A 25,080-nucleotide genomic window follows, 5' to 3' on the forward strand; every position below is an offset into this window, starting at 1 on the left:
ATGTGTCCTTTTTTTTTTCATCACCTGTAAACATTTTATGTTAGTGATATAAATTAGACTCAGATTTCACAAGATCCAGCTCCTTGGCACATCGCACCATTAACAAAAAGCAGCATTCTCTTTCTCAGCTTCTAACGGGAGTGCTGCTGGGTTCTACAGGAGGGTTGTCTTCACAAGCGGTGGTTTGTGTGGAGTGTGGGTGGAGCAGAGCGATACTGTGCATTCCTTTCAAAATGTGCAAGATGCCTCTGGGGCTGTGGGCGGGGGAACTACCTGTGGTGCCCTCACTCATTACTCATTCAGTTGTTCCTCCCCAGAAAAGGGAAAACCCAGGGCTCCATGCCCCACTCATTCTTAATAATGGGGGCAGGGAGATGGTGGGGTGGAGGGGCCATTAGGCAGAAACTTTCATTTTAGAATAGTTTAGCAAAACGCAGTTTTATTATTTTACTCTCAGTCTCTGTTACAAGCTAATATAGCAGTGGCACGAGTGATCAAAATGGAGCACTGTGGCGAACAGAATTTGCAGCGCATTCATACGGCCACCTGGCATGCACGCTAGTGAAAGCAGTGAAATCCTTTGCCACGTTGTAAGTGTCCCTGGAGCCAGTAGTTGGAGGGTGTGTGTGTGTGTGTGTGTGTGTGTGTGTGTGTGGAGAAGTTAACAAATATATTAGTCTACTGACCACTTTCTTGGTTTTTCTAAAGAAAAGTGCATTCATTGTGTTTCTGATTTGCATCCCACGAAGTCTCTGTCTCCTTTAGAATGTGAAGGTGAATCTACGAGGAATCCCTAATTCTTTTAGAAACCACTCCTAATTTGAGAAAGGTGACACTTGACTTGCACATAAGACTCTAAAAAATGATAGATTTTATAATAGATTCAAAGAAGTTGAATTACATATTCATTAAGAATATGTTATCTTTATTAGCAGAGACTAAAGGATTATGGTCTTACTGAATACTGAACACTTAGGAAGGACAGGTAAGGGATGCCGCTGCTCTGGGGCACCCGGAACGGTGAAGTTTTAGGCCTGTCAGTAACCGCTGTGTGGTCTTCAGCAAATAACCTAACTTCTCTGAGCCTTAAGGAAATGCGGAAGTTGGATTACATCAGTGGTTTTCAAATGTGGCTTCACAAACCCCTGGAGAGCTCTGGGTCCACACTGGTCTCTACCGAATGGGCCAAGGACCTGTGTGGTGGGCCTGTTGAGGCCCAGGGATCTTTAGATTATAATAGCTATGGTTTCAGGTCATGGCAACACAAAATCAAATCATCTTTAAGATCACTTCCAACTCTGTGTTTAATCCCTATAAAAAAAAAATAGTCGTTGGTCAGTAGGAAGCAACTGAAAAAGGAAAACTTGACTATGGGAAGGGGAGTGTTATGGATTGACCATCTCTGAGGGCTGTTGCTTGCCCATATCAGACAAGTCTGAGATCTTTCTCAAGGGATAGAAGGAGAGCTGAGAGAGGTCATTCCTCTGTATCATCTCCCCAGAACAAACTAGGAGATGAATGAAAACAATTCCTGGATTTGAGGATGATTTCTAGATGTCCCTGTGCCTTCAGCTATCAACCGTGGGCTGGATTTGTTATCCCATAATCTATATTGGAGTATCAGAGAAATAGGACAGAGGTGGCCATTTTCTGTCATCATGCCAGGCCAAGGAGGGACCAGGAGTGTGGCATGAACTATGCCCCTGCCGGAGGTGCCCACAGCTCCTTGGCATCCAGATGTACAATCTCCACCCTTGTAGCCTGGGCACAGATGGTATCTCAGGGGGAAGGGGACGGGGATCCAGGGAAGGAAGGAAAGTCCAGGGGCCCCAAGGTGGTAAGGTCCATAGTGGTGGCAGAACAGTTTGCCCAGAAGAAAACTCTGTAGCTAGATGCCAAGCATGTTTGCACTAGAATGGAGTTCAACACTCCAAACAGAACACTGTCTGTTTTTAAGGACACATATGAAAGGTTTGTTTGTCCCAAACCTAAATCCAGGAGTCTATCTGTCATAAATATTCTTAGGTAGTCCCCAAACCCCTTGAATATAATCTCCAAAATAACAGAAGACAAAGGACTGGGGTCTTCAGCTATCTAATGAGGAGTGAGACTTGTTTCTTTTGAACAACTCTGCCTTATGAATATTAAGGAGGGCTCCATGTCAAAAGTTCTAGCAGGATAGCAACCAGAGGTGGAAAGTTGAAATAACCTTAAAGGCACTGAAGCTGAGAAACTGCCCTCTTTATCCCAACAGCCACAATTAGTTTTGGAAGGCTGTCAGTGGAGGAAGTCAGGGCTGGTAACTTAGAAGGCAGCTGCGTTGGGTGCCTCTGGTGTGCTGGCCCATTGGGCACCGTGTCTCCCCCACACCTTGCCCCAGTCCAAGGTGAAGAAAGCTGCATCTGGCTTGAGGATAGACATCTGGACATCTGGATTTGCACTCTGAACACACAAGGAAGTGGTTGGCTGCATTATAAATGGAGTCCTCTTTGGTAAATAACTTTTTTTTTGAAAAGCCATATGGAAGAAAGTAAAGATGCCCTTTCTCTCTTGTTTTGGAAACCTGGATCTCATCAACTTTCTGGTTGGTTTTGGCTGTCGAGGCTCCTTATGCCAGAGTCACTGTGAGCCAGGTTTCGGAGGTTCCTCCTGATCCATGTTGGCAGCCTCTTAAAAATAACTGTCATTCCAAGCTCAGCTAAAATATATAACTCAACAAATAAATACATATAAAGCATATGAATAGAAGTAGGAAAGGGAGGATTAACAGACCAGAGAGGAACAGTGTTGCCATGAAAAATACTATAAAACACTCTTAGGAAGGTTCTTGCTTATGTTATTACTTGTACAATGAATGTAGACCGTTTGACCTATTTCTCATGGTGCATCATTTCCCATTTTTCTCCTGGAGGTTTCAAGCTAATCCCTTGCAAAGTTTCTTGGGAAAAAACACACAAAACTTCACTTATATTTGTCATTGGTTTATCCCAGGCAATGTGTGGAAAGTGGTTCAGTGTCCTGATAAATGAAATTACATGTTACTTTCACATTTATTTTCTGTAAATGTTCACTATTATTTTGGGTGGGAAATCCTCAAATATATAATTACATAAATGTTTGCTGGTCTCGAAAATGAAAAATGAGAACAAATAGTAGAAAGGAGAAAGGGCAGTTCTTCACGTCAGACCCATTATTCACTATGTTCAGATATAGATGTTGACAGGTGAGGGGGGGCTCTGAAGAACCAGTAGCTCACCGAAAATGTGTTCAAGATTCTGTCCTTGTGCTTTACCTTGGATTGCTGCACTAAATCAAGTATCTTATGGACATTACTGTAAAGAGAGAAAGGTAACATAGAAAACTGTTTTATGGAAAGTTCTTTGTTGTACATAGTAGGTTTCATTTTCAGGGCTGTACTATAGTCCAAAGAGTAGACATTGCTAATTTCATTGTTTATCTTTCTTCACCCGAACTTCTGTTGTCTGCCGTGCATATATTTCATTTGGCATTTAAGTGCATGGTTTCTAAAATTGCTGACAAATAATCTCCATTGCACATTTTGCTGGCACTGTGGTCTCACTATAAGTGCTGTCTGTATGTTCCTGGGAAGTTGCATAATTGCAGTTGCTCTAGTTTACTGCGCAGTATGCTCAGTGACTAAAGGCCTAATCAGGACTTGAAAGATGTATCAACAGTTCACCAGAAGCAATTGACTCACTAAGCACTTTTCATGCAGACAAGGGTGAGCTAATGGGAATTAAGAAGACAGAGGTGTGCAGCAGTGCCTTTGATGCATTGATGTTAGAGCGTGCCCACAAATCCCATGCATTATTGCTCATTGATGGCAGAGCCGTTTTCATATGCATGAGCCCGCAGTGCCAAATGGTCGTCCTAATTGGCTCTGACTTGGTAGTCTTTAATGTGGATGTTACATGTATTACAATTTTTTTCCTCTCCTCTAACTGCTACTGACTGACAGCTTTGGAGAGGCAGCTCTCTCACGTGTCCCCTGTGGCGGCACCCTGGCCCTGGTTGCTTAGGATAGAATTACAGTGGAGACTCTGAAAGCAGAACCACAGGGCTTACCTCGGTGCATTGTTGATTGACACAGATTCTTTCTTGTCCTCAGGGGCACCTTCCAGAATGTCCAGTTGAAATGCACAGTTAGAGACTTTCATCAGGGACTCAGTATCCCTCCCCAAAACCCAGGTGTCTACTTGGAGCATGGCCCAGATGAGGAGTAATAATAATCGTCATGGTCATGCTCCTTTCTATCGAAATTTATTAGGCACCCCTAAATTCTACGACTCTCCCTGAATTCAACTTTTTTCTCACGTTGTCTGCTAGCTTGACCACTAATTTAATTTTTAAAAATTTTGATGACATCATTCAGTGTCTACAAGCTAGCCTCTCATTGATGTACTACTGCAAACCATTCCTGAAGAAATAATTAGGGATGGAATACTGTGTTTTCTAAAATAATGGAATGGGTTGTTTCCTTAGGCAAATGCTGGTGCATTCACAAAGGGGAAAGAAAAGGGCCCTTGCTTGCCCTGCTTTCTAGCTTTTTAAGGCTTAGATGGCTGATTCCTCATGTGTAACAACAGTAAATAACACCCATCAATGTTATTTGTTTCACTACTAATTTTAAGCTGGGACATAGGACAGATCGCAGCCTTCTGGGATCCTGTTGTCCCTCAGTTCCTCTCTTGGGTGACACCCCAATCCTACCCCTGTGTTGGACCTGCCCTGGGCCCCTCTTTTCTTGAAGAACCAGATGAACATACTTCACATTGTGATGTTTGTATCTTAATTCGTTAGTCCTCCAGAGGAATGCATGTTTTAGAAAAAGAATATGGGAAGTGCAATGGATGGAGATTTATTTTGGATCCCGGGACATTGTGGATTAGGGAACACACCAAAAGGAAATGTGTTCCTTTGAAGGGTATGTGTGGGGGCTGAGGCCCTTTCTGGGGCTGCTAAAGAAGTAGGTGTTCAGCCCCGGCGGATTGGCTCAGCGGTTAGAGCGTTGGCCCGAGGACCAAAGAGTCTTGGTTTGATTCCAGTCAAGAGCACGTACCTCAGTTGAGGTTTGGTTCTCAGCCCTGCTCGGGGTCGTGTAGGAAGCAACCAATCGATGTGTCTCTCTCACGTTGCTATTGCTCTGTCTGTCTGTCTGTCTCTCTGCCTCCCACTCTATCTGAAGATAAATGGAAAACTATTCTCAGGTAAGGATTTAAAAAAAAGAAGTAGGCGTTCAGGTCATCACATTGTTCCAGGGCGGGCTGCCTGCCGCTCTGCGCCCTGACCCTCCGCGCAGGCCAGTTACGGGGTTGCCCTCACCAGAGCAGCCAGGCGCAGAGCAGTATCTTCCTATACTTATTTAAAATCGACACATTTTGTTAGAGTTTTATTGTCTGCATTCAGTGTGGGAGATCATGACAAAATACTCAAAAACAGTGGAACCCAAGAAAAAAAAGAGGCATATTGGGCTTTGAAAAGTTTATGGCACTTATTTGGTTATGTGCTTTATTTTAAATATTTTTAAAGCAGTTATTTATTTATTTATTTTTAATTTTTTAAAAATGTATTGATTTGAGCCCTGGCCAGTTTGGCTCAGTGGTTGGAGTGTTGGCCTGCGGACCAGAGAGTTCTGGGTTCGGTTCCTGCTAGGGGCACATACCAAATAAATAAATAAATAAATAAATAAATAAATAATAAAATTTATTGATTTGAGAGAGAGAGAGATTTGTTATTCCACTTATTTGTGTATTCACTGGTTGATTCTTGTATGTGTCCTGACCTGGGATCAATCCTGTAACATTGCTGTATCCGAATGATGCTCTAACTAACGAGCTACCCAACCATGGCATAAAGCAGTTTATTTTAAAAGTGACCCACTACATTAGGAAATCAAGATGTGAGCCATGATTCCTTTAACTACAACAACATTATATTTATTAATATGTGTTAAAGTTAAAGGAGCTTAATATTGCAACAGAATGAAGTAAAACCTGCTAGAAGATACTAACATTTCACTAACCCCTCCATTGAATTCCAGGGATATAATATTTACTGTAAGAGGAATGGCTTGAATGTTCAGACATTTGTGTGCGGACCTGCAGTGAGTTCTTCCTGTAGTCTAACTTCAAGACTCATGAAACTTGCTGTAAAGAGTTGTATACCCAACATCATGTTGGCAGTGTCTTAAAGGATTTTCAAAGTTAATTTGGATTATATATTACTTTTGCTTAATATTTAAATATATTTTTTATTTATTGATTTTAGAGAGAGAGGAAGGGAGAGGGAGAGACAGAAACATCGATGAGAGAGAAAGAACATCGATTGGCCGCCTCCTGCATGCCCCCCACTGAGGATTTGGCCCACAACCTGGGCATGTACCCTGACCAGAAATCTAACCTGCGATCTCTTGGTGCATGGGGTTGATGCCTAACCATTGAGCCACACCAGCTGGGTACTTTTGTTTAATATTTAAATTTAACCTCCCAGCCCTGGCCAGTTTGACTTTAGCAGTTGGAGCAACAGCCTTTGGGCTGAAGGGTCTCGGGTTTGATTCTTAGTCAAGGGCACGTATCTGGGTTGCAGGTTCGATCCCTGGCCCCAGTGGGGTCGTCCTGGAGGCAACCAATCGATGTGTCTCTCTCACATTGATTTTTTTTCTCTCTCTCTTTTAAACAGTTACTTCTGAATTTCATCAGTTGCTTTTGCTTACATTCACAATTAGTCCTTCCCTTCCACTGTATCTAAAAATCAATGGAAAAATATCCTCGGGTGAGGATTAATAAATTTTAACCTTCCACATAAAAACTATTATAATTTTTTTCTCCCCACCTCCATCTTCCTGGACTTCCCTGCTTCCCTCCCTACTTCCATACATTTCTACCTTCCTTTTTTTCTTTCCTCCTTCCCTCCCTTCCTTTTGGTAGATTGACTTCCACAGATTGTGTGTGTGTGTGTGTGTGTGTGTAAAATTAAAATATTGGTCTCTACTTATATTCAAATCAGAACATCACTAGCATGCTAAATATTCAGATTTCTTAGGAAAAAAAATAAAACTGTTTCACAAAAGTCTATCTGAACTCCCTAGCCTGTGCTCCTATTCAACTTTCTGTCTTCAGCGACCCCCTCCCATTTTTTTAAGCTATTTTCTTTCTTTTTTTTTTTTTTAGATATTTTTTAAAATTAATTTTCCAGAGAGAAGAAGGGAGAAGAAGGAAGGAGAGAGAGACAGAAACATCCATGTATGGAAGTGAGAGAAAAACATTAATCAGCTGCCTTCTGCACGCCCCCTACTGGTGGTTGAGCTTGCAACCTGGGCATGTGCCCTGACTGGGAATCGAACTGGTGACCTTTTGGTGCATGGGTCAGTGCTCAACCACTGAGCCACACCTGCCAGGGCCAGTTTCCCATTTTTAGCTGGAGAAGTATGTCAGCCAAAAGACAGCCAGGTTCTCCGTGCAGCTAAACTATTAGACCACCTATAGATAAAAGAGTTAACGTTTTGGCTTAAGAGCCACCTTCTAATATCAGATAGAATGAAAATGATAATGATGGATAGAGTATATAGCATTTTTAGTAAGCTTTTGAAAATAAGATTTACCCAAATAACTAGATACTTAATAGTTGGTCAAACTCATGTGACATAAACTTGTACTTTTTGTCACATCAAAAGAAATTAAACTAGATACCCAAAAGTCAGCTTATGAAGAAGTAAGAAGGTCAGTGACAATCCTAAAAGTAATTTACGCATTGGCATTGTACATATTTCATTTGTATTTTTGTTATAGAAGAGTAATTTAACCTACATTTTTGACATGTGACGTCAACCCCTCAACTTTCTTAGTACCATATTCGACTGACAAAATATAAATAATTCAGTCCACTAAAGAAGCCTTTAAAAATTGTTTCCATTGTTAAAATTAAGTGCCAAAGGAAAGATATATCTAAAGTTATTGCCAGAATTTGAAGATAGACAAACAAACAAACAGCATTTTGGCTCAAGCAGCAGGTCGTTTTATGCCAATGGCCATGGATAAAAGTTGCAAGAAAAATATATCATTTAAGTTCATCATGCACGACTTTCAGACAACCATTTAATTTTTTTAAATTCCATAATTTGAAAGTGCGCTGTAAATACAGAAAAGAGGGTGTGCTGATTGATGAAAACAATGAATTTAGACTAGTAAAAGAAAATTTTAAACATTTATTTCTGAATTTCATCAGTTGCTTTTGCTTACATTCACAATTAGTCATCTGGTGAAAAAAACGTAGGCGAACAAATAGCTGCTTAAAAAGGAATGTGCTGCTTCAAAGGACAAATGTTCGTGTTGGATTTACCTAAAGAGTAACCCTCAGCAAACTACTGCATGAACATGTCCAACTTCACTGGTGTGGATGAAACCGGATACAAATAAAATGGGTAAAATAAACAGAATTTGGAGGAAAATCCTAGTATACAGGTGGTTTATTTTCTCTAGCTCTGTGTGGAAAAGCTACTAGAAAGTACTTCAGAAGGATGATGAGAATATGGAGAGAAAATAAGTCAAGGACCGAAAAATAATTTCTTGTAAGTACTACAGATCAAACACGGTAGCGTATTTGATTTAAAAAAATAACATGGCCAAGCTTTATGTGCTTCCCTGTTCTCTTATCTAAGAGGGATTTTCAAATAGCATTCATTCTGGGGAGGGGCATTTAAAAATAGAAGGCTCCCTTCTCCCAGTGCACACATAATTAACACCTGTGTTCCAGCTTGGAGCCCTCTGCCTGCTGAGGTCTTGCCTGTCATGTCCCAGGACTCACCCACATGCCCCAGATTCACACCGTATTGTTTGTTTACATGTTTGTCTCCCAGACTAAGGTTGGAAAGCTTCTTTGAGGACAAGGGCAAACTCTTGTTCCTTTCTCCATTTTCCATGGTGCTTCACTTACTGTGGCCACTCACACATTATTCATTGACCTTTTAAAAGTGTTAGCTAGTAAGTGAAAATAAAATAAACTAGCAACGTGAGAGCAGAAACTCAGATCTGAGATGTTATAAAATATTGTAGAGGGGACAGTGAACACAGGAGAAAATGAACAGGCTATTCCAGATCTCATGATGGAATAGAAGAAAATCAATTATTGATGCTGGTGTAAACCTTTTGTTAGCTGAATGTTGCAGAGTAGAGGCCACTTTTGTAGTTAAGTCTCTTACGGAGATGTTTCCAGCCCGAAAGAATCATACTGAAATTCTTTGGTTACCACGAGCTAAATGTGTAATTTGTGAGTTGGGAATCAGGGCGGGAAACCCAACTTTATATGTATGTGTATACATATATATATAATTTCTTTAATAGGAAAAAAAAAGTCTATTCTGCCATTGAACTGCTTTCCTCTTTATAAAGTAGGCACACTCTTCGCCATTGTTTATGATCCCACCACTGGATGGAGAGTGCAAGGACCATATTTTATTCATATAGATCCTTCGGACTAGCACAAAGTAGGGCACTCAGCAAATGTTGAATGAAGAAATAAGGTGTTTCTATTTCCCTAATAGCTAAAAGGATGTATAAAACCACTGCTAAGACCAAGAGTTGGTTTCATTTGCTGGTAATTGCAGGTTTGAAAATAAGGAGCGAGTTTATACATTATTTTTATATGAGTGTGTTGTATACCTGAGTAACTTTCAAAGTAAAAAGTTATAGTTGTGGAATATTAAATCTGTCAGGGGCTTAAACCGTGTAGTAACTCAATCCATTTAGGATCATTCCCCTGCTCTTCTCAGCCAGAGGAAAGGGGTGTAGGTTAGGAAGTCACCCTTTCGAAGTCTTAGCTCGTGTGTACTTTCATCAGATTGCGGACTCGCCCACCCTTGCTACTTACTGCCGTGGTGGTGTCAGTACTAGCCAGATGGGGGTAGCTGGGTTGAAGAGACGCCCTATGCTCTGTCCTGGCTTGATGTTTTCATTCATAATGCAACACTTCAAATTTAGTATTTTCGCATATTGGAGTCAATGCATAACGATGTCCAAGTTTCTTTTCTCTGCACCCGCCACCCTGTCATCTTCTTCCCTGACAGTGCCCCACACCCCAATTTTAAATAACATTGTAAGGTTTATCTCCGCCTCCCCCTGAAAACCCTTTTCCTGCCCCTTCCTTCCTCATGTGTGCTACTTGTCATGAATGCTTGAATTTCAAATCTTCGGAAGAAGTGGGAATGTGGAACAGCCCCCCAGAAGGTAGAAGGGAACATCTGTGTGCGGCTGTCAGAGCTGACTGCCCTCAGGGCAATGTCATGACGTGGCAGCTCCCTCCCTGGGGGCGGTTGTGAAGTATCTGAGAGAAGGAAAGGGAGTGGAAGCCATAGTAGTGGTGGGCCTTGGTCCCTTACATCTTCAGCGAGGTGATATTATTTTCAGACTCCAGGAAGCTCTTGTGTACTTGGAGAAAGCCTCTGAGAGAACAGTGAAATTCTAAAGTCTTAGTATTAATTAATACGGCAGTGGTTGATGGGGGCGTTCATCTACAAAGGTTGCAGTTCACCCCATCTGTTAGAAAGCCATGGGTTACTTCTAGTTCCCAGGATGTGCATGCTGACATTCCCGGGGAACGTTCTGTAGGGCCACCACCTCTGTAACACTGACAGCCACCCCAGCCAGTCCTCACGGGGCTCTGCTTGGCGGTAGCTTTCCATGAGACGAGTTGTGATCCTACGAATTGAACAGCCAGTCTTGGACGCTGTAGTTTTAAGATTTCAGTAAAAACAAATGAGCTGTGTTACCATTTGTTGTTTTGTTATTTTGAGATTGAAATGGAACGTTCGAGCAGAATTAAGAACTATATAAAACATCTTTGTGTAAGTCATTTTCTGAGAGATAACTTGCTGGGGAAATGATCCGTTTCTCTAGCAGACTGATGTCTTATTCCAGGACAGTGGCTATGTCCCCACATCTGGTTCCAAAACAGCTGTTCTGTTATCAGAGTCAGGCTTTCAGTCAAGTCATTTGCAGATTTGGTCTACACTGTGTAAAACCTGATCGAAAGGGTTTTGATTAATGATGTGTAGGCAGTAAGGTTGCAGAGAGCTTTAGAAAGTCCTTGGTAACAGTCAAATAGCAAGCTTTGGCCCAGTTGGCCTTTCTAAGTGGCAGAGTGAGTTGTGAGCTCACTGGCAGGGTTGGGTTGTGGGTCATTGTGGGAAGGCCATGTTTCCGCTGCTTGTGGCTGGGAATAAGTGTAGCGGGGCCATTTAAAAAAACCTGTGGTTGAGTTTTGACTTGGAGCCCTTTTAAAATGCCAAGCAGACTGAATTTGTAGGCAACTGGTTTGAATGAGACCAGATGCAATGTATGAGCATATGTACACACATGTCCAAGGCTTCTCCCTCTGTGGGAGGAATTTACGGAGAAAGCAACAGATTGCTAGGTAAACTGACATGTGCCTGAGACCTGTGAGTCTCAGCCTGGGGCCACTTCCGCCCCCTGCAGAGGACATTTGGCAATGTCTAGAGACTCTGTTGGTTGTCACAACTGGGAGAGGGAGTGAGTGCTACTGGCATGTAGTGGGTAGGGACCAGGGAGGCGCTAAGTGTCCTACAGTGCACAGGACAGTCCCCACCACAAGAGAATTGCATGGTCAAAGTGTCAGTAGTGCTGGAGTCGAGAGACCCTGACTTAGACCCCCTGTTTCTGTGGTTTCCAGAGAGAGAAAGGAGGCTGTCTCAGTGATGGTGAGCCGCAGGGCTGAGTGGAAAGAGCAGGATAAGGACAGTGACAGATGGAAGAAGTGTCCATGTTGTTTGGGAATTAACTAGGCTGTGTTCCATTTGTATCTAAACAAACATTTGGGATTCTGTCTTTATGTGTTTGGGAAGACTGAAAAGTATGTGTGCCGTGGCCTTGTGTTAAAGGAGACCTGAGTGTTTCTTTTCTTCAGAGAACCTGTATTGGTGTGTTATTACCGCTGTAACAAATCACTGTAAACCTCACATTTATTGTCCTATGGTTCTGTAGGTCAGACATCCACCACCGGTCTCCCATGCTGGAATGAAGGTGTCAGCAGGGCTGCACTCCTTATGGGGACTCCAGGGGAAAAGCCATATCATTGCCTGTCCAGTTCCTAGGGGCCACGTGTGCTCCTTGGCTTGTGGCCCCTTCCTCTGTCTTAGCCAGCAACATCGCATCTCCCTGTCCCTTTCTCTCATGACCACATCTCCCTGCGACTCTGTTCTTGTGCCTCCTCCTTCCACTCCTAAGGACCCTTCACATTGGGTTCACCCCAGCTCAAGGTTCTTAATTGAGTCACGTCTGTGAAATCCTTTTTTTCCATGGAAGGTAACACTCACAGGGTATGGGCACTAGAATGGGGCCATCTTTGGGGTGGAGGGTTATGCTGCCTGCCGTAGAACCCAGAGCATTGACCAACACCACATTTCACTGACTTGAACTAGACAGTAGAGAAAAAGAAGGGTTGTGAAAATGGTTTGAAATAATCCTGTTTTCAGTGGTACAATTTCAGTGTTTTAGAAGCAATTTTTCTTTTAGTTAATGCAGTGTGACACCGAAAACATTTGGAGGATGTTGAAAGTAATTGTTAAAGTTGGCAGACACATTCCAATAAGAGAAAACAAGGGGGAGAAACTCGAGATAAGGGCTGCAAAAGCTTAAATGTATAACTAGTATTCACTTGGGGGTGAGAGGAAGGCTTGCTGAAAATTCAGACTCCTGGGCCCTAAGAGACTCTAAATGGGAAGTGACCCAGGGGTTTCTTTTTTTTTTGGTACGTGCCCCTAGTGGGAACCGAACCCGGGACTCTCTGGTCTGCAGGCCCATGCTCCAACCCCTGAGCCAAACCGGCCAGGGCAGGGGTTCAATTTTTAATGAGCAGTCTCCTGTGTTGCATTCAACATCAAAGGTTCTTGGACCACACCTTGAGAAATAAAACAAATAAGTATTTTAAAATAAATGTTATATAGGTTTTAATAACTCAGTGTAAAATGCAACCATTGCATAATACTGATGTTAGAGGACAGAATAAATAAGTATATTAAGTGTTTTACAATCTTGTCATTGCATTTAAATTTGGAGGGAAAGGGATTTTGGCATTTCCTAACTCTTGTTATATTAAGCCACACACATTCAAAATATGTAATGATTTTGACCCTTGATTGCTCTCGTTAAGGCTGTCATCTTTGTGTAATCAGTTGTTGTGTTGATATAGATGTGCTTACTAGCGTTCAGCAAAAGCTAATGACTCTTGGAAATGTCTGTGACTCTCTGAGTCCTTTGAAAATCAGCTGTGACCAAGCTATCATTACAGGTTTGATTGGAAGCTTAGAGATAACATTGATGAACTTTTTTTTTTATCCTCACCCGAGGACATTTTTTCATTTTTTGTTTAGATAGAGTGGGAGGGAGAGAGAGGAAGGGAGAGAGAGAAACATCGACGTGAAAGGGACACATCGAGTGGTTGCTACCCGCATGACCCAACCGGGGCCGGGGACAAACTGCAACCAAGGTACGTGCCCTTAGCGGGAACTGAACCCGGGTCCCTCTGAACCGCAGGCCGACACTCTAACCACTGAGCAAAACCGGCCAGGGCTTGATGAACTTCTTAACACAGAGTAGTTACTCAATAAATGCTAACTCTAGACAAATTGATTAGTTTGAGCTTTCCCTAGGACTTCCCCTTTGGGGATAGAAGCTCCGAATTCAGCATCCCCATACATCTAGTCCTTCAGACCCACCTGCTCTGTGGAATCTTCCCTGATAACCTGTCCTGCGTGAACCAGTTTCCTCTCCTGACGCTCCATAGCTCTTCTCTTCTTCCACCTTCTTGCTAAGAAGTCATGTCATTTGTGTGCATGCTCTCTCCCCAGATGGACAGTTAACTTCCCAAGGGCGTGGTCAGATCGATACTTTGTACTCCAGACCAATGCCAGGCAGAGTTTCTCTCCAGAGTACATATTTATGAAGTGTGGGTGGCAGTGATGTGACTGACGGTTAGACGATTAGGTTATCAGCTTACAATTTTTCAGCTACTCTTCTTCCCTTGTTTAGGAATCTAGAACTTTGCAATGACTTTGATAAAACCACATTTAAGAATAGTTGTTTACTGAGCTTTTTATGATGTCATATCAAAACCTAGCGAGAGGAAATCTACTTGAATGAGGATGGTTTGTAATCTAGATGACATGTTCCACGTGTAACGTCCAAATGATATATAACACTGAGTTGCTGGTATGTGGTTGTGGTGAGCAGAAGCAGTTATTATACATTACTCGGTAAAATTCATATTCATATCTTGTCAGTTAACAGCGAGCCAGAGATTAAAAATAACATTTGTTTCTGTTTTAGTAACTGCTTTAAAAAATATCCCAAATCCTTTTATTTTCTTTAGCTTGACTTCGAGTAGTGTTTTTAATATGTGCCCTTTCGAGCAGTAATGAAATGCATCACTGCAACTTGGCAGTGCATACCAGGGCATGCTTCTAGGATTATTTTTAATGATTAAAAGTCAGATTGAGTTCTTTACAAAGCTGACCCAAGATACAGATGAGCCAAACAAACTCAGAAAGAAATCTGTGAATGAGATGTTGGTCCTTGGCCCTTTGCGTACCCTCCACGTCTCCTTTCTCCAGCTCTCTTCTCTCTCGGCTGTTCACAACGAAAGGGGAAGGCTGGCGGGACCTCAGAGTGTAATTTACTGATGTGGTTCCCATGCCCCCTTCCTCTGCAGTGATAGTTTGGAGAGTATACTGTTGTTGCCCCGGTTTTCCTTTCGGGCAGCAGAGTCCTCAGGTCTGTGCTTTCTGGAGGCAGCGTGGTGGCGGAGCGGAGTCGCCTGCAGGACCCCGAGAGCAGTGGGAATCTAGGTGGGAAGGCAGGGGAGTGGGTGAGAGCCGAGGCGGTGATGCTGGAGGGTGGAAGGGAAGGTCCCAGTAGAATAACCAGGACGTAGAATAACAAGGACGTAAAATTGATAGGATTTGGAACCTGCTGACTTGTGGAATAAGGGCGAATGCAGAGGCAGTGATCCTGGTGTTTCCAGTCTGGGCAATTCGGTGATGTCAGGGTACCAGGAACAGGCTTCGTGCACCCATAAAAGCAATGGATCCCAGAGTCTTTTTTTTATCTTCACCCAAGGACATTTTTCCATTTTTTGTTCAGATAGAGTGGGAGGGAGATAAAGAGAGAGAAAAACATCGATGTGAAAGGTACACATCGAGTGGCCGCCACCCACACAACCCAACCAGGGCTGGGGACACACTGCAACCGAGATATGTGCCCGTAGCGGGAACTGAACCCGGGTCTCTCTGGACCACAGGGTGATTCTCTAACCACTGAGCAAACCCGGCCAGGGCGACCCCAGAGTCTTTTATCATCCAACATGGCTCCACTGCTTTCCTTGGTCCCTTGGGTTACCCTTTCTCAGTTGGGGGTCTTAACTTCTGGCACCTTTAGCTGCACTTGTATGGTCTGGGTGTCAGGTACTCAGAAGTGAGAGCAGGTGGGTGTGGGCAGCACCCCTGTGAAAGGGGAGGCAGGCAGAGGGGAAGTGTGAGTCTAGATTTGTCCTGGTGTATAATAGGAAAGACAGTTTTTAAAGTGTTGCCAGCCTAATCTCGCTCACTTCAGATTTTAAGAGCAATGGGAGGTTTGGTGTTCAGCAAATAAGAACATCAGCCTCTCCCTAAATCATGACAGTGATTCAGAGAACTTTCTTTTGTAGTGCAGCACACCGAGGGGTCTACCAAGATAGAAAAAGAGAACAGTGCTTCCTAAACTAGAGTAACTAAAATGTTGCTGTAAATAAATATTTTAAATATACTAAAATGGCAACATCAGGAAATATGACTAAGAAGACAATATGCGACGCACCCTTTTCCCCACCTTTGTGGTTGTTGAAAATTTCCACCAAGAATGATATATGCAAAGGAGGCTGAGATCAGGCTGTTAGGTTTCGGAGGAAGGACACATTTGCACGGTTCTGCAAATCCAGTGATGGAGCGTACACGTGGGAATTCAACATTCTAGTTAGAGCCTGTCACAGTAATTAGATGTGAGCCGTGACAGTGGCTTTCCTTCTTTAACTGCTGTATAAGAAATTTGTTGTGGTAAAAAAAAAAAAAAAAAAAAAAATGAGTTTGCTCCTAACCATATCTCTTGCCAGATACACAGCTTCCAACGTATTTGGTTTGTCTGAGGGAAAGGGGAGTTTTCTAGGAGACTGAAATGCCTAATGAGTTTGACAAAGTATAGAGGATTATTGTTATTATCACTTAATATTAGATTGTACCATTTATACAAAGTACGTAGCATAATTTTTCAAGAAGTAATTGTGAGGCCAATAGAATGAGCTGGATTCTCCTGTATCTTGTAGTTTGTGGTCTGCAGACTTTGTAATACTCATTAGAAAGCTCCATGCCAGTTGGTGGCATTTATATTGAGAACAGAGATAAACAGAGCACTTCAGTGGGATGTGGGACTGCAGGTGATGAATGTCATTAAACATGGCTGAGCCCTGGCCGGTTTGGCTCAGCAGTTAGAGCGACGGTCCGTGGACCAAAGAGTCGCGCGTTCGATTCCGGCCAAGGGCACGTACCTTGGTTGCGGTTCTTCCCTGGCCGTGGTCGGGGTCATGTGGGTGGCAGCCAGTCGATGTGTCTCTCTCACACTGATGTTCCCCCCACCCCAACCCTCCCTCCCTTCCACTCTATCTAAAGATGAATGGGAAAAAAAATATCCTCGAGTGAGGATTGAAAAAATAATAATAATAAAATAAAAATTAAAAAGTACTGAGCATAATGAATGAATTTCTGGGTGTACCCCAGACCCGTCTTGTTTTTTCTAAAATCAGTTCACATTGAAGGGACCGCATTCTTTCTACTCTGAGAAAGTCACATAAACTGTCATGGAGCCTCTTTCCCAGGGAACACCACTGATTGCAGTATAGACTACTGTTCTCTTTAAAAATATCTCAAACTTCTGCTTAAATTACACTGCTCATTTTGTTTAATCTAGGACTGATGGAAAAGATGGGTAAAAATCCTACCCCATGAGCTTTTCAGAATCAAAAGATTGGACTTCTTCTAGCACCCAGCAAATGTAGCTTTTGAGAGAGACTTCCTTTTCAGTCTGCGTTGGGGAGGGAAGAGACTCTTCCTGCATGGACATTTACTAGGTGGGCTCTGAACTAATTCACTACATAGCTCCTCGCTTTGCAGCCAGAAAGCAAAGAGGATATTTCATGATTTCTGGAATATAGTCATTCTCCGCTTATCCACGGTTTTGATTTCTGTGGTTTCAGTTACTTGGGGTCAATCGTGAATGGCAAATATTAAATTGAAAATTCCAGAAATAAATAATTTCTAAATTTTAAGTTGCTGGGCATTCTGAGTAGGTTGTGGTGAGCTCCCTCACTGTCTTTTCGTGTCCTGCCCTGGACATGAGGCACCCCTTTGTCCAGTGTCTCCAGATCTGGAATCTCCCCCGCCCCCGTTAGTCACTTAGTGGCTGACTAGGTTATCCGATCCATGTTGAGGTACCCCAGTGCTTATGTTCAAGTCACCCTTCACTTCACAGTGACCCCAAAGCCCAAGATTAGTGGTGCTAGCAATTTGGATGTACCAAAGAGAAGCCATAAAGTGCTTCTTTTCAGTAGAAAGTGAAAGTTCTCAACTTAAGAAAAGAAAAAAAATCATATGCTGAGGTTGCTAAGATCTACAGTTAAGAACAAATCTATTCGTGAAATTGTGAAGAAGGAAAAAGATATTGCTGTGAGTTTTGCTGTCGCACCTCAGACTGCAAATCTAATGGCCACAGTGTGTGCTAAGGGCTTAGTTAAGATGGAAAAAGTGATTAATTTGTAGGTGGAAGACTTCAGTAAGGGATCCCTGAAATGAGTGACACCGAGCCATTTACTGCAAGAAAGGGATGATTATACAGATTCAGGGCAGGTTTGGCATTTTATCATTTCAGATCATCACAAGAAGGGTGAGTATAGTACAATAAGGTATTTTGAGAGAAAGAAACCATAGTTATATAACTTTTTATCCATTGATTCTAGGGGGAGAGAGAGAGAGAGAGAGAAATGCGCGTTGCCTCCTGTATGGGCCATGACCTGCAACCTGGATATGTGCCCTGACCTGGAATCAAACCCTTAGGTGCACAGGATGATGCTCCAACCAACTGAGCCACACCGGCCAGGGCCATATAACTTTTATTGCAATATAGTCTCAAAATTGTTCTATTTAATTATTGGTTATTGTTAATCTCTTACTGTGCCTAATTTAGAAACTAAATTATCATAAATATGTATGTACAGGAGAAAATATGATATATGTAGGATTTGGTCCTATCCATGGTTTCAAGCATCCACTATGGGTCTTAGAATGTATCCCCTGTGGATAAAGGGGGGGGGGGGGCTACTGTAAACATCAGAGGAAGACTCAAGGTCAGTGAAGTTCAAAACTGTTCATTGGAAATAAGGCAGCATAGTGAGTTATTAAGTGAGAACCTTTGGTGTCAGACAAATAGAAGTTGGAGTTCTGAACATGTTAGTTATTTAACCACTTGAATATGTTAATTTAGTTTCACCCACCTCCATTTCTTCATTCATTAAAAATAGTATAATGAAAGTGTCCACCACCTGGGATGTTCGTAAGGCTAAGGGAGATAATGTAATTTGATGGATTAATGCTCAAATATTAGCTGTTATTATTACATTATTGCATGTGTACATTAATACTTACAGTTAATCACTGTTGTTTAGTATTTCTTTTTAGTTCTTAAGTAATTAGTGGTTTATAACTATGTTATTTCATTAACTGATTTCGTGAAACAGGTCTTTTTGAAGTTCTGTCAGGGTACTTACAAAGTTCATTGTCTTTAGTTAAAACAAATCCTTACGAGATTATTAAAGCCTGGGTTGGAAGAAAGTATTTGCTAAAGAAATCTAAAACATGCACCTTTCACAGATTCTTACCTGATAGAATCCAAGTCAGCAGATGTTTTCTTCACAGATAACCCTGTCCTATTGTCCCCTCATGGTGTATGTCATGGCCATGGCCAACCTGGATAAACAGCCCTTGATGGGTTGGACCTAAAGGTCACTAGAGAGCTAGCAGACTTGCAAAAGCCAAGGGCAAGACGGAAGTTCAATTCTGTGCTTTTACTTCTGGGAGGGATCTTCAGAATTTAGAAGGTCTTAGTCAGCAGTTCTCACTCTGAGAACCCCCAAGACTTCTGCAGCAGGCGAGGAGTGGTCTGCAAGGTCAAACCTATTTTTATAATAGTACAGAGACATTATCTACCTATTTAATTCCCATTCTTCCACAAGTATGTAGTGGAGTTTTTCAAAGGCTAAATGATGTGTATAATGAAAAGTGTCTTCATTTGGAAAATCTGCATAACTTAGTGAACGAGTATTATTTTCCAAGTGACCCATGCCTGGTGCGACAGTCATGCCTGGTAAGAAAAACTCATCCAAAGTGCAAGATACATCAGTGCATTTTACTGTAAAAGCTCACAAAGGGTTCATTGATATGTTTCGGATTCCAAATTGCCCTGTCCTTTAAGAAACTACCACTTGTCAAGTTTTGGTGTGATAAGAAAGAATAGCCACAATTAGGATATTCTCCCGATACTTCAAACAACACATCACAGCAAATTGAATTTAGAAACACATTTGAGAATGTAACTGTTTTCTATTAAGCCAGACATGAAAGACATTTGCGAAAATGTAAATCTGTGTCATTTTTCTCACTAACCTTTCTGTTTTGAAAAACGTAGTCATTTTTTTTTTCATAAAGACATGCCATTTTATGTACCATGCAGTGGGCATAATTATTATTTGCACGAAATGAATTAATACATATTTTTAAATTCTCAGTTTTAATTTCTAATACAATAAATAATGTTAAATATAGTCCACTTAATTAAAAGCTCTTTGGGGCTCTCAATACCTTTTAGGATGAAGAAGTTTGAGACCCACCGGCTTAGTGTATTGTTTGCCAGGGTGTATTCTGGTCAATGCATGGTTGCTTATTTCTTTGGAAAACTGTTGCGTGGTCAAATATATTTTGGGCCAGAAGGTATGCTTTCTTTTCTCTTAGAGGTTTGCAATACGTATCAACAAATCAACGGCCTTTAAAAGTGTTTCCTAAGTTTATTTCCACCTTTTTAATCCTCCTTTTATCTTAGCATAATGTGTTCCACCGTGGACTGTAGCAACCCATGGACTGCACTGGCTAATATATGGTATATACTGCTCTCTCCCTAGTTTTCAAAAATAAAAAGCAAGGTTTAGCAGATGCTTTGCTTCAAACCCATGCTTTATTTAGAGGATGGCCCATAAATGTTTACCACCTAACCTAACTCTCTTTTTAATTTTTCTTTTATTATTTTTCTATCCTCACCCGAGGACATTTTTCTAGTTTTTGTTCAGATTGAGTGGGAGGGGGAGAGACAGAGAGAGAGAGAGAGAAACATCGACTTGAAAGGGACACATCAAATGGTTACCATCCGCACGACCCAACCAGGGCTGGGGACAAACTGCAACCAAGGTACAAGGCCTCAGCGGGAACCGAAACCGGGACTCTCTGGACTGCAGGCCGACGCTCTAACCACTGAGCCAAACCGGCCAGGGCCTAACTCTCTTTTTAAAAGGAAAACCACTCATGCCCTGACCGGTTTGGCTCAGAAGTTGGAGCGTTGGCCTACAGACCAAAGAGTCGCAGGTTCAATTCCAGTCAAGGGCATTACCTTGGTTGCAATTTGATCCCCAGCCCTGGTTGGGATCGTGTGGGAGGCAATTAATAGGCGTGTCTCTCTCACAGTGAAGTTTCTCTCTCTCTCTCTCTCTCTCTCTCTGTCTCTCACTCCTCCTCCCTCCCTCCCACTTCATCTGAAAATCAATGGAAAAATATCCTTGGGTGAGGATTAAAAAATAATAATAATATAAAGAAAAAGAAAAACACTCACATTTCATCATATTATACTATTTTGCTTACAGTCTTCAAAGCTGTTTTTACTTATGTTTCCAAACTCATATGTTTAAAAAAACTCTGTTTTGGACATTTCTGTGTGTTAATGAGTAGCATCTGCTCCTGTGTCATAAAACAAAGTGATCCCATCCCACACTGATTGCCCAAATTGCAGGTTAAGTCCTAGCAGCCTGGCAGTGGAGCTATTACTACTGTTTGGTATTTTTAAATGGTAAAAAAATACCTTTAGTGTGCCTCAGATGCCTTTATAAAACACAGTTGCTTCTTGTAACAGAAAGATTTATAAATGGCAGTGGATTTTGTTGTATTTTTCTTTATGATTTTTTTCTTTCCAGCCCTTTGGTTTCCATTAGTCGTGAGCACAGTCCTAACGATTAAAGCCGCAGCACGCCACAGAATGGGCAAAGAACGTGTCCCTGCTCATGGACGGGCTTCCCCTCCCACTAAACCAGGTGCTGAAACAGCCAGCAAGTGCCTTTCTGACAGCAGTGCCATTCTATATTTGTCTCTGGGTAGAAGTGCAGGGATCCTTTCTTTCGCTTTCTGTGCTTCGCACGTCTGTCAAGCAAAGAATGGGAAAGTCTTAATTTATTATAATAATTAAAGGGACAGTAGTCATTGTATTTTATATACTTCAAAAGGTTTTTTGTTTTTTTTTTCTTTTTAGGTTTTGGTCCTGCCGGTTTCTACTTAAAAACTTAATATTGTTTGACTCTACTGAGTTTCTGTTGCAACTTTGCTTGCTGCTGCTGCTGCTGCTGCTGCTTATAACTTCAGAAAATGATGACAGAAATGCTTATAAAAGTTTCCTTTATCATTTAAAAATTCAAGCAGAAATCACTGCAGGTGTTTTCTTCAATATTTTGTTGTTTTAAAAACCACTGGGCAATTTTAGGGAGAACTCTTTACATGTGCGAAAGGAGCGCCGGTCTGTAGGAATACTTGTTAGAGCATTTGCGTTTGCTCTGCAAGTTCGCTCCTAGATAAGTCAGCCAGGTGACCAGACTGAAATTAAAAAACCAGACTGAGTTTACTCTTCAGACAGCAGGAAGCCACCGTTCCATCTTTTCTGACAGTTGAGTATAGATGGTAGTCTATTCGGGATATCAAAATAGAAGAACTAGAGATCTGTGGCAGGTTAAGAAGTTAAGTGTGGATGCACATGGGCCATTGTTCATTTAAACGGTGCTGGGAGCACTTTCTGCAGAGAAATCCTTGTTCCTATAGTAACTTTCAGCATCCAGGATTCTCTGTGAATGTTCTAGGCCCCTGGTGTTCATTTCTCCTTTCTGGACTTTTGGTCTCATCTCTATTTATTACTTTTGGGTAGGCAAAGGAGAGTCAACTCAAGCGCGCTTGTTTTGTCGGTTATTAGCACTGCTGAAAAGTTTGCTGAAGAAGGGAAATACATTGCAACTCTTGCTGAAAATGTAGAATTTTCAGTGGTTTCCTTTCCATAAAAATTGTCTCACTCTTGTGGGACTATGTGTAATCGAGGGTCAGTTATAAATCACAATACAAATCACTTCCAACTCCTTCACCTCTACAGGGATAAGAATGGAAAATCCTGTCACTTAGATGGAGATATATATATATATATATATATATATATATATATATATATATATAAAATTTTTTTCCTTTTTTTCTCTTCTACAAATAGTGTAAGCCTTGCCCCTCTGGGCATCAGACTTTGGCAGCCAGTGGAGGGCCCTGAGCTAATAATGGAACCATTCTGCCTCTTCCAGCTAGATTTTGCTCCACTTGGTGACAAGAATATCATCCAAAAATGAATTTCTCTCTTTAGGGCAAAAACAAAACAGAAAAGAATTTTCAGTACTATGAAAAGTATTGTGCTTCTGGTAAACTTTCTGAACCAACACCACATTCCATTCTGTTCAACAACATTATGTCCAGTAAGAGTCAATGGGCATGAACGATTAAACCCAGAGTCTAGTCAAAGCATAAATTAACTTGCTGTGTGACTTGAAGAGGTCCATCAACCTCTCTGGGCCAGCAGCTTTATTTGCAGAAGAATTTTGAACTAGATGACAAAGATCCTTCCTATTCTAGAATATCAAGGTATAGAACTGGTAACATATAAGAAAATGCAGCAATTTATTTTAATAAAACAAGATTGAGACCAGCCAGTAACTCAAAGTGGGCTTGCTTAAACCGTCCTTCTCTCTCCACATTCTGTTTTTACCAGAACGGTAAGCTAAAGGCAATTTGTCATGCTTTGAACTTCCTGGCTCATGTTGATTCATATCAATATGTTACTGTTACACATTTGACTGGGAGCTGAGTTACATTTCATGAAAAGTGCTCAGAAAACTAATAAAATCGTTACAACCCCACTTTCAGTGAGTATTGATAGCATCAAGAAAATAAAAAAGATGGCCATTTTCAGGCAGTTGCTCTTTCAGCAAGACTGAAAACACATTGGTCTTAATCTCAACTCACTTGTTGAAATTCACCAAGAGCAGCTTTCTCCTCCTCCAAAGTTTTAAGTGCCTCCATGAACCTAACCACGGATATATACAACCCCCCAAAGTCCTTTTCAGACATGTTGAGTATTCTATAAAGTAGTAGCTTCAGAAGTCTTTCAAGGAATTAGTCATTCACACAGCAACCGAGCAAGGCATAAAAGTATACCCGCTCTCACAACTAGGTTGTTTGATGGTGAGATCTTTGGCGATTACCTCGGGACCTTTGGAGATGCACAGCGTTTAGAGTTAAAGTAGGAAGCAGTCCCGTAGTTTGAGAGCTGGTTGACAGCCTTCCCGTGGGCTTTCAAAATAGAGGAGGAAGAGCTCATCAAAGGCTGCAAAGGATGCAGACATCTTTTGGAGACCCGTTCCAGGCTCTCAAATGGCCATTGTCAAAAAAACAAACAGTGGGGTGGGTTTGACTAAGCATCAGAAGAAGCTAGAACAACATGCAGTGACAAGTGAGAGTTTTTAAGCTCACAGGCAGAAGAGAACTTTCCAGGGCGACCTTGTCACACACAGTTCGAATGTGTAGGCTTTCCCAGCTGCTTTGGGTGGGGGTAAAGTGGCATGCATATTTTAACCGTTCATTTCATATTCAGCGTTTTAAGTACATGCTGTTTTCCAACTTGGGTGGAGAAACTTTTTATCAAGATTTATTGAGAGTCAGAACAAAAACCCATCAATTACTTGTTTGTAGTGCAAAGTGGAAAATGTTTTCTCTCTTACACTGTATTTGTTTTGCTCAATCCCAACAGCATCTTATTTAAAAATGTTCATAACAGTTCAATCAGTGAGTTTAATGGGCAGAATCAGATGGGTTTTAATTTGAAACAAAACTTTTTCTACTTTCTACCCTCGATAAACTGCATTTCAGAATCTTTAATTATTTAAACATAATGAATCCTTCCTTATTTACTTATTTCAGTTAGTAAACTTGGAAATTTGCAGGCACAATGCCACTGGTGTGTATTTAATTTTCAAGGTGCAGTACCTACCCAGAGGTGCTCTGTTTCTTCTTTCCTCCCCACCCCCTCCAGTATTTTAGGGTACCATATGTAGATCAGTTGTGTGATAGCTTCGTTCTGGTAATTAATATGCTTGTTTGAGGTCATAAAATATATACATCTGACAAAAGCCAGGGATTTCCCCCTGGATGTCAACTAACTGCTTCAAGAGGCATTTTCATTCTGAGTCGGTGTTTTGTTTTCTTTCTGCAGCGTGCTGGAGCGAAATGAAGGGCTTTATTCTGAGGCCTCCGCAGTGGTGCTGCTGCAGACCATGAGCAAGGGAGAAAGCGTGGACCTCAGCGCGCACGGATGGTCTTGAAACACAAGTGGTTTGGGGTAAGTCGTCCGAAGGCCTTGGCATTCATTAGCCTTAAATTTCATCCATCATTATTTATTTGGTGTCCCAGGACAACTTATTGAAGTGCATGGCCATTTCTCTACAACCCAAGCAACAGCATGTGTGAGAAAACTGTTCTCGTGATGGAGAGCAACAGACTTTACTTAGTTGTGTTTGTTTCTCCCATGTGCAGAAGAATAGGCTCTGAGTAGAATGCGTTTGTCATTAGAAAAAGAC

General features: G+C 41.7%; 1 protein-coding gene across 11 annotated transcripts in view; it reads left to right on the forward strand.

Moving 5' to 3' along the window:
• ATXN1 (ataxin 1) overlaps positions 1–25,080 on the forward strand; it is a 393,782-nt gene that overhangs the window by 71,734 nt on the left and 296,968 nt on the right. For all 11 annotated transcript variants that reach the window (XR_004959025.1, XR_004959022.1, XR_004959024.1 and 8 more), the window contains one exon: positions 24,717–24,842. The gene's annotated coding sequence lies outside the window, so the exon portion shown is untranslated. The remainder of the gene's footprint in view (positions 1–24,716; positions 24,843–25,080) is intronic.

The sequence above is a fragment of the Molossus molossus genome, unplaced genomic scaffold (assembly GCF_014108415.1).
Source record: "Molossus molossus isolate mMolMol1 unplaced genomic scaffold, mMolMol1.p scaffold_m16_p_12, whole genome shotgun sequence".
NCBI lineage: Eukaryota > Metazoa > Chordata > Mammalia > Chiroptera > Molossidae > Molossus > Molossus molossus.